The sequence below is a fragment of the Sinohyriopsis cumingii genome, chromosome 17 (assembly GCF_028554795.1).
Source record: "Sinohyriopsis cumingii isolate HCF-2022 chromosome 17, ASM2855479v2, whole genome shotgun sequence".
Lineage (NCBI taxonomy): Eukaryota > Metazoa > Mollusca > Bivalvia > Unionida > Unionidae > Sinohyriopsis > Sinohyriopsis cumingii.
In genome coordinates this window covers 104,280,103-104,293,533 of record NC_142977.1, presented here as the reverse complement: position 1 = coordinate 104,293,533, position 13,431 = coordinate 104,280,103, and positions in this window count along the sequence as shown.

Sequence of the window (13,431 nt, the reverse complement as noted above, 5' to 3'; positions counted from 1 at the left end):
AGAAACAAAGAAACCTTTCTGTGAATGTATGAATGCATGAATATGTGTGCAGGCAAAATTCATTGTAGATGTAAACTGTTACTAATAAAGCCACTGCAGTATCTGCATACAAGTATAGCCAAGAATGAATAGTATTTACATTTCATTGAAACTAGTTTTATTTTTCGATTTGAAATAAAACCTATGATAATTATTGATTGAAAATTGTAATTGTATTTACGTAAATCTATGCACAGTTTTTAAATCATTTTTTCAATTTTGCTTTACCTTGCAGTCTAGCAGGTGTGCCGGAACTAATGTCTTTGGTTTTGGGGTCGTTTGTTTGTAGTGTTTTTGTTCGTTGGTTTCGTTTTACTTTGTTCTTGTTGGATCTTGAAACCCAGTTTATCAACAAGTTGTCGGAACACACACACACACACAAAGACACATACAGACGACCAGGAATAGAGAAAATCTATGTGTTTGGTGACAGACGTATTAGAACTGATGTACAGAAAGTAAATGAACTTGAAGATTCTATCTGGTACTGTGGTTCTAGACCAGATTACATTAGTGGACCCATTTTATATAATCTATCATCTACAGCTCAGACCTTCAGTGCGAGGAAGAACTGGTGCAATAATTCATTTAAATGGTGCGAATCAAATGTATATATTTCCTTTTATCGATAGTCGGTACCTTTTACACACAATGTGTGCAGTTTTATATTTTGTATATGCCAATATGTTAACATATCACTTTATGTGATTATGATTGATCCAAATAAGTCCAACAAATTATTCTCTTTATAGATTGGTGAAGACAGTGGGAGTTTTCTTTATCCCCACCTTTTGGAACTTAGTTTTGTTTAACTATTAACATTTGGGCGGCATTTTTCGAATCGAGTGCCCAAGGCGTCATTTGGGAAGAAGGTTACGTCTGTCGGAATATGGCTAATTTACCCTACAGGGGTTGGTTACAAATAAAACTAACGGTGTCAGTAAATGGATAGAGGCCGGGGGGGGGGGGGGCTGTAAAAGGGAACTCTCCCTATGACAATGACAAACGTGGTTTAAATTTTAACTATAGCACGTTATCAATATTTTGACGGCTATTTTTGAGAATCAGTTGGGAAAATAAGGTACGTCGGAATATTGCCAATTTACCAAACAGAGACTTGTTACAAATAAAATTAAAGATATCGGCCGTTGGACCGTAAGCAGTGGGGATCCTTACCATGTACCACAGCCTATAAAAGCATGATTTAAATGTTACCTTATAGGAGAAAATAAAATAAACTCTCCTTTGTTTAGCGAAGACATTTGCCTGTCACCTATTTGACAGAATGTTCCCTAACCACATCATTTTTTTATCGCGGTAAAATATCTCCAACTAGCAAATGTGTCTTATTATGTGATGCAAGCACTACACATATTTTAACATGTGGTACAAGGTCAAAATGATCACGTAACAAGTTTGATTTGTCTTTACAGTTGTTCTCTAGTCTTTAACATTGGTCTTTGATTTAATTCAGTAAGTACGTTTTCTGCCATGCAGGTAAATAATCTTCTTCTAAGGTAATCTTTTAGTACTGTGCAATTTATTGCATTATACCTCTGTATCAGTATATTTGAATATATCAAGGAATGTTCTCGATTTTTGTCTAAGGATTTATTGTTTCGTACATGATTGAATTGACGAATTTGAAAATAATTATTTTGCGTTATGCACAGTGATCGCGTATTTCCTTTATTTTTTATTGAAAAGTTTCTGAACCCTTTGAAGCTATCCTGAAGTCATATGTAATATAATAAGCTTTTGTTTTAAAACTGCGATATTTTTTTGTTATTGTTACGTAATCATTCTTCCGTTTATTTACCCACTCTTCCATTATTTCATGCAGTTCCTGCTTACTTTACAAGTAAGTAAGTTCCATATTTTTTTGCTGCGTGAAATAACTGTTATAGCGTAATGACCGTTCAGTTCACTTCGGTCAATAAATGTGGGTTTTTAAAGAAATGTTTACTGTTATTTGATTCAGCCTAAAAAAATCTCAAACAGTGCATGTATTTCTGTAATGAACTCTACGTCCTTCTTAGATGTGATGCAAGAGTTAACTTGAATGTAACGTTTATACTAAATGAACGAGTTCTATATTCCAATACTGGTACACACTGTCTAATGGAAGCGACCATGGAGATTTGTACTGTTCTATATGACATTCTCAGATATCTTAAACGGAAATGAATATTTTATTTAATATCAGAGTTACCTTATACTGCTTATGTTTTTTGACGTGTTATTATGCATACATACATGCATACAAACATACATACATACATACATACATACATACATACATACATATTATGGTGGCACGTTTTTGATAATGCTCTTTAATGGTGGCGGCAAATTTATAGTATCAGTCATTTTTATTTTTTTGCGTTATAACATAATATAATCAGCTGTTTTAAACGCTTACAAATTCCTTAATTATTATAAAATTTTGTATGAAATGCCTACCTGAAAAGATTCGTCAAAAGAGATGACTGTGCTGCAGTAATATGGTTTTCAAATATCTTCTTGTCCTTCCCTTCTAGTGAAGAATCTGCTTAAAGTTTCTGCTTGCTTGACGGACAGCCACTGACGCCCTTTTGAAATGCATCAGTAAACAACATTTCATGTAAACACTGTTATGTAGTTAGGTGTCTTGGTTACGTCAGTCCGAGACTTAAATTATACACTTACTGTTAAATATTCACGCTGACTCGCTGATGTCTTCGTCTCATTTTCCTTTCGGTTCGATCAATAAATTTTCACCGAGCTTAAATTTTAGCCGGCATGAGTTGGTTTTCTAAGTACAGCCTATATTTGTTAAAATCAAAGCTAAATGCATTGAATTGGACATTAATTTTTATTAAAATCACTTTAGCATCTATTTTAAGCATAATATTGACATACGAATAAATATGGGATTAATTAACTATATAGGCATATGCTCGCACTGGAAAAGAAACATTATTAAGACCCATAATGTTCAGTTTCTATCTTTGAAGTTACCATAAGTATGTTTAATTCCTGGCTTAGGCTAGTAGGCTCGGTATGTTGACAATGACCAATGTTGGAGAGACTATGGAATTCGAAATGTAGCAATCACATTTATAAACGCAGTTATAAATTTATTATTTATTGTTTTTATTAACGGTGAAATTAAAACTTTGCACAGGTACAGTAAGTTAGTCGGTGCACATAAACTGAAAAAAGATACTTTAGAAACTAATAACTTATATTCAGTTAACTATGTTATTTTGAAGTAGGGGATATCTGCTTTTAGATGATGTTGCTAAACAACACAACTAATTTCACCGAATGTCTAACCTGAAGTTCCTCTCAATTTGTGTCATCTCCTTTTCTTTTTGATTTTTTTACGTTCTGTTTAATGATGGATAAATTAGATAAAACACGGCTTTGTGAGACATATCGATACAAATAAAACCGAAAAAGAACAATTTGGCAGGGTTATTGCAAATAAAATGTGCAAGCAAGGAGACGATCTGATTAAAATCAAATATACGTGGAGGCCTGACAGACACCGATACAAGTTAATGTCCTAGTGACCTTTAGAATTCCGTCAGCTAGTACCCACCCTATCAGATAAAATCGTTGAATTCCGAGTTTGGAGGAGTCTTCGTTAGGAACGATATTTTCCGAGCAGCAGAGAGTGTGAACAGACCACTTGCCTTAAAGTCCATTTATGAACATAAAACCACATACGAAAAAAACGAGAAAAATAGGCCAATAAGGTCAAACCAAAGCCTCTAACTTACCGAGAGTTTCTCTAATTGGGTTACTTTATGTTTGTCGTTTGTGTTTTTCAGAATGTGTGTTTACCAGTCGAAACACTTATTTGTTGTCGCACCCTCTCTGCTGCTATATTGTGTGAGTAATTAAATCATTATTATATCAGTTTCTCAAACAAATATTTTATCAAGACCTATGCGATATCGTGATCGAGGATCATGTAAATTTATCGTTATAAATCCATGTGGAGCATATTGTGCCTTTGAAAAGAAGTTTTTAAACATAATCATGTCCATATCTAAATACACCAAGTCTGAGTAACATAAATCACCTCAGTATTTTTATGTCTGCCTCGAGAAAATATTCTAGCTGGATTTGATTGTTTGTCCAGCATTACGTCGTGATACACGATTAAATTTAAAGTATTAATAAATCCTCGGAGGTCATCTACAGATGGGGCTTCATCAATATCGGTGATAAAATCAATAATATCATTACCATCTTCGTCCAACAATCTTGCATTTTCATTAAAATCCTTAAGTACATCGTAACATCTCTGATCATCAACTGACGGAGTCACTAAATACAACTTATCCCATTTGAGCCATATCATCATCAGATTAAGTAATAATTGTTTTACCAGACCCTGATGGACCGATGATAATTGCTCTGATAGAATTTGGCAGTGCTGGATGATGCTTGACTGGCTCTTGCTTTCGTGTCGCTGAGAAATAAATGACATCCATGTTATACAATATAATAAATAATGTGGATTTATATTGAGTTCGATGTAGAGCATCCACCCCCACCAGTGGATTAACAACAATAATAACAAACAACAAAAAAGCGTGCACGTACAGGCAAGTGTGCGAAATGTGGTACAAATAAATATAAATTTATTTCGTCTCGTATGAAGACAGGTGGTGATATCCCTACTTCATTAGGAAAATTACCATGAGCTCCATGGGCTAAATACCCAGGAGAAAAACATCTTCCAGGATACAATTATTGTTGTCCTGAAACTCGACTTGATATCCGACTTGACGAACGAGGTCAACCAAGACCTGGAGAGTATCCAATAACTGCTATTGATCAGACATGTCACGTTCATGATGTAGCTTATACAAATCCAGATCTGCAGCAATGACATATAGCCCATGTGACGTTGATTAATTCGTTAAATTCCATACAAAATAAATCTTTCAGAGAATCATTAGCTAATTGGTTGGTCAGATCTGCGATGAAAGGTAAACTATTATTAGGAGCTGGTAATTAATAAACCTATTATTATAAAATAATGGAATCGATTTATTATAGCCCAGGAGGATATTGGTGGGGTAGAGCAGCGATTAGTAAACTCGATTATGCAGCAAATGTTACACGTTATGTTGCTGCAAATTGGTTAGCACGACAGGCAAAATGGCAAATTGGTAGACGTCAATCATGTACAAATAAATATGCGTTGACTGTCGTAGATGTTGCAAGTGGATATAAGGAAGGAGAGCCGTTATCAACTAAAATAGCAACTGAAATTTCTTCTGCTTTGGAACGAATTTATCAACGAGGACCCTTTTGCGATGGCCACAGTTACTACAAGTTGATCCTGGCAAGGAATTTCTTGGTGCAGTATCATATCTGATGAAAAAAAATATAACGTCAACATTAGACGAGGACATACTGCAATTCACCGTGATCAGGCAATTGTTGAACGATTTAATCGAACACTTGCTGAGCGGATATTTGGATATCAATATGCAAAGGAAATAATTCAGAAAGATATGAGATCTAGCGAATGGGTTGCAAGATTATCAAGTGTGATAGCTGCATTAAATAATGAAATTGCTCGTGCAACGTCTATGAAACCCGTTAATGCGATTCCACAGACCAAACAAACATACCAATACAACGACATGACTTTTCAAAACAACCAGTACTAGGTAAAGTGACTGTAAGATATTTATATGAACCTGGCGAAGTTGAAGGTGGTAAAAAGATCCTATTTGGAGTATTACGACACATAAAATGTATAGCGTGGCAAGATCTACGAGTAGACCTGCAATCTACAGATTAGATTCAACTGCTCCTCAACGTGGATTTGCACGTGAACACTTGCAAGTAATTCCTGAAGACACACAATTACCACCGCATTCACTTTTGTAAACTAGCACCTCGACGTCGATTACATTCAGGACAGGTCAACATCACATTTTCGCGTGTATGACTAATACTTCTATCTACGGTAAATTGTCTTGAATTATTATTTGAATACTGCCACAACATTACTGTGTTACAGCTCGCACAATGATTATTTTTCTGTTGTTCTAATATCATGATAAATTCAGCATCGAGATCAAAGTTGGGCTTATTTTTTTGTCACACTGTTTATAACTAATTTGTTTTTTACTATATCATTATCAATATCATCGCTATTACAAGAAGTGTTTGTAAAGTCTATGACAAATTTCCGCAGCTGAGATATTCTTCTGACTCGAGACACTGCGAAATAAACTAAATTTGACCATTCGATACGATCATCGACGATCCAAACATTTGAACCAGAGATGGTTAATCCTTGTGATGAATGAATTGTCATTGCGTATCCTAGCGTTCACGGAGTTTTGTCCATAGATAATGCGCTCTCAACAACACTGACAGGAACTAAAACAATATCTATTAATACAAGATTTTGTTTCCTTGACTCTGCCAAGGAACCTGGAATTTCAACTTCGATATTTTGCCGTCCACTATCAGCTGGTCGATAACACAATGGTGAGGGTAGTTTTGAAAATGTTTCTTTATGTAACATAAATAATTGTTGTTGAAGTGTAACACGAACTATCTTTCTACTTGCAACTATCAAATCATTTGGTCTCCATAAATTCCCAAAATTGTTATTTGGAGTTTCTGAAATTATTTCACGCATTATTTCACACTGAATTTTATTTGGTTATAGTCTGATTAATCTCTTAAGCTCACTTAATTCTGGATCAAGCGCTGTATGATCATCAGTTATTTCTTCATAATAATCTACAAAATTCCTCAGCCATTTATGTGGTGACAATCAAACAAAAGGCGGCAGTTTTCCATCATCGCCACACATTATTACACCAGTATTTTTGTCAATAACCAATCCAGAAATATTTTTAATGTTTCTAATGAAACGGTTCATATTTCATCCCAAACAACAATCCTTGGAATATATTTCTCGCCCATTCGTTCAGGAGTCCATTTATCTCCCTTCCATCGAAAGAATTTATGATAAGTGCATGATTTAACTTTCTTTCTCTCATTTCTCTTGCGAGTCTGTGTGTAGGTGTTAATACAACTATTTCTGAACAATTGTTCAAGAATAATTCAATCATACGAGTTGTGTTACCACAACTATCGGACCCATTTAGATAAACTGTGTTATATCTAGTAGAGGATCATATACAAATGGCGCAGATGATAATTTTGATATTTGATTTTCTGGGTAATAAACATCATTAATTTCAACGTAGGGGATTCAGAATAATTAAGTATATTTTCTTGTTTTATTCTCCATTCACCCCATGGTGCATAAGCGCCGATATGTAGTTGTTCTAGCAATCTGTTTTTGTTTTGTATTTTTTGATATAAAATGAATCAGTAGCGACTCTGATAGCAAATCAGAAACTCTATTTATCATTGATAATAGATTTATCGAAACGTACGCTAGCATTGAAGATTTTAAATGAGTAAACTGCGGTGACTCGCCATCAATATAACTCACAATTGTTCCTAATTTAGTTCTGTCTGATAAATTAACATTACTTCGACTTATAAACGTATTTCTATTCGTTGTATCAGCAATTATAAAATCTAGTTCAGCATCATCCATAATCAGTCTTGTACAGTGTTGTTTATGATCATATGATCCTCCTTGGGTGAATTCACCGATTATTTTTCGGCCAAGATCATTTGCCATTTTATTCTCAAAATCAGTCATATCAGGATTTTCATCATCAGAATATTTCTTTTGTTGCGGTATCCAAACTTGTTTCTGCGAACTATATGATATAATTGCTTCACTTACTGTTAACAATAATAGTATTTTTACATCGAGCATAAACGATAATAATACTGTTGGTGCCCACATTTTTCTGAAAAACATTTGCCAATCCAGACATAACAAATCGGATGAAGATCTTCGGCAAACTTAAATGACTCGATATAAGCAAATCCAGTCAGGTCAAAATCTGGTAATGGTCCTTTTATCGATATTCTGGTCATCTCGTATGTTGACTGTCCAAATTGCTCAAAATATTTAGAACACTCTCCCATACCAAGAAAACTTCCGGAATAACATGCAATCATATCAACCGAAATTACATCCCTATAATCGTATTTAGTATTCTATAATCCACCGTGTCCGTATTCAACACAAACGCGTTGTATTTCTTCAAGAAAATCCAATCGTGTTGGTTTCCACGAATCTTCATCTCTAGCTCAATGAGCAGCAACTGACGGAACGGTAAAACAATTACTCAGGAATTGTTCAGCGTCGACATGGGTATATTTCAACGCAATATTCATTTTTTCGTGGAGTGATTCTGTACGATAAATATCTTCATTAGGCCGTACAAACGGATAATACTTTCCATTATCTGAACTTTGAAATAACCATACTGATACAAAATCATTTTTACGTATTTCGTTAATAAAATCAAATATATCTCCTTGGTAAAATTTAACAATTCGATTTCGTGGAAATAGTGTTACGCATTAATCCACGTATGTGCGTTATGATCAATAATTTCAATCGAAGCTACTTTCGATTTATACTTTGATTTGTATAAAATCTCTGCAGTAATCGTTCTTATTGTTATTGGGAATTTTAATTTCTTTCCTAATTCAGCAACATCATTTATTGTAGCTCCTTTATCCTTGACTGATTCAGCCCATTTGTTTATTTTTTCACGTCTCTGATCTGTTATTTTATTTCCACGTATCGCGTTTGTAAACTATTCCGTTACTCGTTCGGCTACACAATTTATTTTCGAAAGTTTCATCTGTTTTAGATCATGAACGTTGGGTTTATCATTCAGCGGATAAATGGCATAAATAACTGCGGTCACAGGACACGCTGTTTCATAATATGGTTTGTCAATACCAGTCAACATTCCTGGTTTGGAATTTTTACTTAATACGCGATTTTTCCATTATGAAGGAGAGGGTCACGTTTGTCACTGATAATCCAAGTATTGTAGACTTCTTTAATAAACTTTACTCTGACAAAATATATTTGATTGTCGAGATAATTAATAATCGTCGCCGCTCGTTGGTCGTTCACTGTAGCATCGATACCATCGGTGTTGGATATGATTTCAAATGTCGACCACACATGAGTTGAGCCATTTATGCGAAATTCAATTTCAGCATTACAAATACTTTTAATCAGAGTTTCTGTCGGATCAACCAAACCTCGTCTTCGTGGGTCAGGGGTTCTTCTATCAAGATCGAATATATATTCAGGCTTAATCTTAATCATTGATAATAACTCTTCCATAATATATATTTGAATATATAATGATTCAAACAAAGAATAAAAGCAAATGGCTTATGATAGGCTCTACAACTCCTTGTAACAAAGCTTGCGTAAACGAATTCTGTGAATTTATAGGCGCAATCTGCCTTAGTAATATGCTCACGATTGTTTTGATTAATATAGACAAGGTCTGATATAACTTGATTTAAATATTGTATTGTTTCAATGATTTTCTTTATTAGATCATCATTAGGATACTCCAGAATATAATTTTTAAAAAGATTTACTAATGTCGTGGACATAGTTATATGTTCATTTCTAATTTTATTAGTTAATGATTTGAATATTTCTTCATTAACAACATAAAATCTTTCTACTGATTTGATCATAGAAGTAGGACAGAGATATTGAAGAATATGGTTTAATGGAGATTCTTCTTCTCGATAGTTTGGAATTTATATATATATATATATAAAATTTCTGTTGGTTTTTTATATTCTGGTGGAAACTCAGGCCAACTTAAAACAGATCAGATCGATTATTGATAAATATCTACACCATAATCTGGTGAATATATTTATATCGCATCTGATAAAATTGGTTTGTGAACCGTAATAGCTACTTTTTAAATTCTTTTAATCGATTTAATTCTGCGCTGGAATTCATCATTGATTTGTTCGATTTGATTTTTACCTGTTGAAATTCTGACAACTTGCCAATCGGAAGTCCCATCAGCTTTATTTTTATTTGCAAATACAAGCGAATTATTTGCTGACAATACGCCGAATGATTTTGATCTGATATTTGGCCACATGTAATATACTCGTAATTGTATTAGCGCTATTTCTTTTGCTGAAATTGCAGTTGGAAAATTAACGTTAAATTCAGGGTTATGGAGCTTACTGATATCATCGTTGTTTTTGACGGGGCTGTATTAATTACGATTTTCTGAAGTAATTCGTTCGACGTTGACCTTATTATTATTATTATTATTATTATTATTATTATTATTATTGTTAATATCATTATTATTATTGTTGTTGTTATTATTATTATTATTATTATTATTATTATTATTATTATTATTATTATTATTATTATTATTATTATTATTATTTAAATGAGGCGTGGATTCTATCAGAGTCATTGCCTCTTTGTAGATTTTAATCGTCTCCGTGAATTCACAATCTGATATTTTTCACTCACTAAGGCTTGATGATAATAACGAAGATAATTTGGAATATGCTAGCGTCGCTGTATGTAATTTTATTATATAATCATGTAATTTTGCGTTTGTGCATGTACCTATTTTTGCAATGATATTATGAAGACCAGCAATTGTTATTGCAGCTGAAACACAAAGTGTTACAACTGCTTGTGCCATCGCTATCGATGGTGTTAGTGTTGATAATAATACACCGGTACCAGACATAAAAGCAGACACCGAATAAACAATTGCAGCAACAACTACACGTCTGCGATATTTTTTTATTTTTACTCTATATTCGTCAACGATATTTTTTTTGTTGCCATTCACGTGCTTGATTATATATGTAATGTTGCGCTGCACATTGCACGTTGATTTAAATACTCATTATATTTTAATTAGGTGGGAATTTGGCGACTAATTCAAGACACCAATGATAAATCAAGCCCAATTTTTTCTTCTTCAGGTTCCACAGTAAATATTTCCTCGTCGTTTTTCTCCAACGTCACTAACATATATCCAAGAGATCCACCTGATGGAGTCAGGTGTGGATAACACAGTGAAATTGTGGTAGATATCGTAAATGTAATAACGCTAAGTACAGAGAGCCTGTATATACCGGTAACCTCAGCGCGATGTTTGATCGATCTGTTAAGTGGTGACCATAATGCTTGTCCAGACGTTACTGTATATACTACATTGTCGGTTAAAAAAAAATTATGTCGGAGAGTTTAATATCGATGGCTAGTGGTTTTCCAAAAAAATTATCAACAATCCCATTTATTCTTTTACGAAAACTTACAAATGTGTTCACATGGGTAGCATAATCAGTTCTAAATGAAGTCATTTCATTATTAATTGAAACTAACGAGTTCGTCATTGAAAGGATGTATTTCTTCGTTACAGCGTCATTGTCTAATTCTGGTTCTCCAAGACCAGTAATTTTCTTATTAGACATTTTGAGAGAACCAGTCATTGTATCACCGGATTTTTGTACTCGACCAAGAATACTATCTAATATCGTTGACATACTAACACCGGGTTTAATTTTTCCATTATTATCAAACATAGCTATGATATTTTCAGTTACTCCATTAATTTTAACGATAATATTTTAAATGAAAGATTACATGTTTTTAATTATCTTGAAATACACCCACTTCGTTTGGATCGACATTTGCAAGGTTTAATAATTCAGATATTTCATCACTAATCTATTTACTTATATTTTCTTGAGTTATTTTTTTTTTTTTTTTTTTTTTAGAGGAAGCTCTTCCGTAACTATCAACTATTATAATTTAAGATCTGTTTAAAACGACGCGTCTACTTGTACAATCGTACACGACGTTGCGAGGTGGTAATGTTGATAATCACACAGCATCGAGTACAGAAATTACTTCACGGCCACATATTGGCGGATCGGTTATTGTTTGTGTTTACGTAATTTAAAAATTCATTTGGTGGAGCCAACGCATACGAATCAAAATAAATAATTCCAGTGGATCAATCGCGTATGCCACCCAATGAGTACCAGGACCGGAACTTTTATCGAACTTAACGATACCAGTTTCATTATTGTTTGGTTGTTTTAGTAATTGATCACGCATCAAACACGTCTGAAATGTGTTATGTTTAATTTCTTAGCAGCATCAAATAAATCAAAATTTGACATCGGACGAATTAACGAATTGTTCCTAGAAGTCTCAGAACCTTTCCGTATCGATTTGGGGTTCCTGGAAGTCTTAGACCTTTCCCTCTTTTTTATTCCTTTTCCTGTTATTAATTTATTTTGCTGCTAATCCACCAGCAGCTCCAACAGCACCAAGTGCAGCTGCTTTTGCAACAGCTGAGGTTTCAGGGGCTATTAATGCTGGTATTGCTGCAAGAAGTGGAAATATACCGCCTGTTTTAATTGAGTCTTTAACTGCACCAGCAGAAAGATTGAGTTTAACGCCTGTTCTTGATTGTATGGCATCATTGAAATACCTGAGTTGACGTTCTGACATTTTGACCATCTGTCATCTGATCTTTTTGGTGGTATTTTTATTCCACAGTTCTTTGCTGAATTTGATTGAAGCTTTTTACTCTGACCAGGAGTCAGGCTGACACTAACATGATGATATGATATTATAAATATCGTGTGCGATTTAATTACATGTTTTCTATCGATGCATCAATAACTTACATTCGTTCGCCAGTAGCTTCAAGTATCATTGCTTTGTCTGAAAGAATAACCGCGATTACTCTATAATTAACACCAGCTTGGTTTACACGAGCTCGAAATTGAATATCAACAACAGATGTTTGAATCATTATATATGATCCAATGAAAAATAATAGATCGGATAAAGATTTCTAAAATATGTGATATTTGCAAAGCAGCATCTATATTTTGATCACGCCCCATAAATATCATTAAACGATGATATGCACGTGCTGCATGATTATTTTCAAAATTTAACAATATATCTTCAAATTGTTCTTGATATCCATTTATCTGTAAAGAAACTTCACTAACTTCAAGGTCGTCAAATATCAAATGAATATGCATTTGTGAATTTAATCGATTATGATGTTGTAAAGAAATAAAAATAATGTATTGGTGCAGAAACTCCTTGTTGTGATGCAATATGCCATGTAAATAACCCAACAACATTCATAAAACTAATTAACTTTTCTTGATTGTTGGAGTCATTACTGGCATCCACAGTGAAAGTTTTGTTAATATTAATTTACCATCATTAGAAACAGCACGAGATCGCCAGATTTTATTATTATCATTACCTTTTCTCACAAATACAACTGTATGTTTGACTCCAAAGATAACTTTTTCTGACATTTCTACAAAATCTAAAGATATGTGACAGTGGGATTGCGCATGAAAATCTTCTATTTGCGTCTCTTAACATTGATTTACGTGTAGCAAATCCTAAATTAA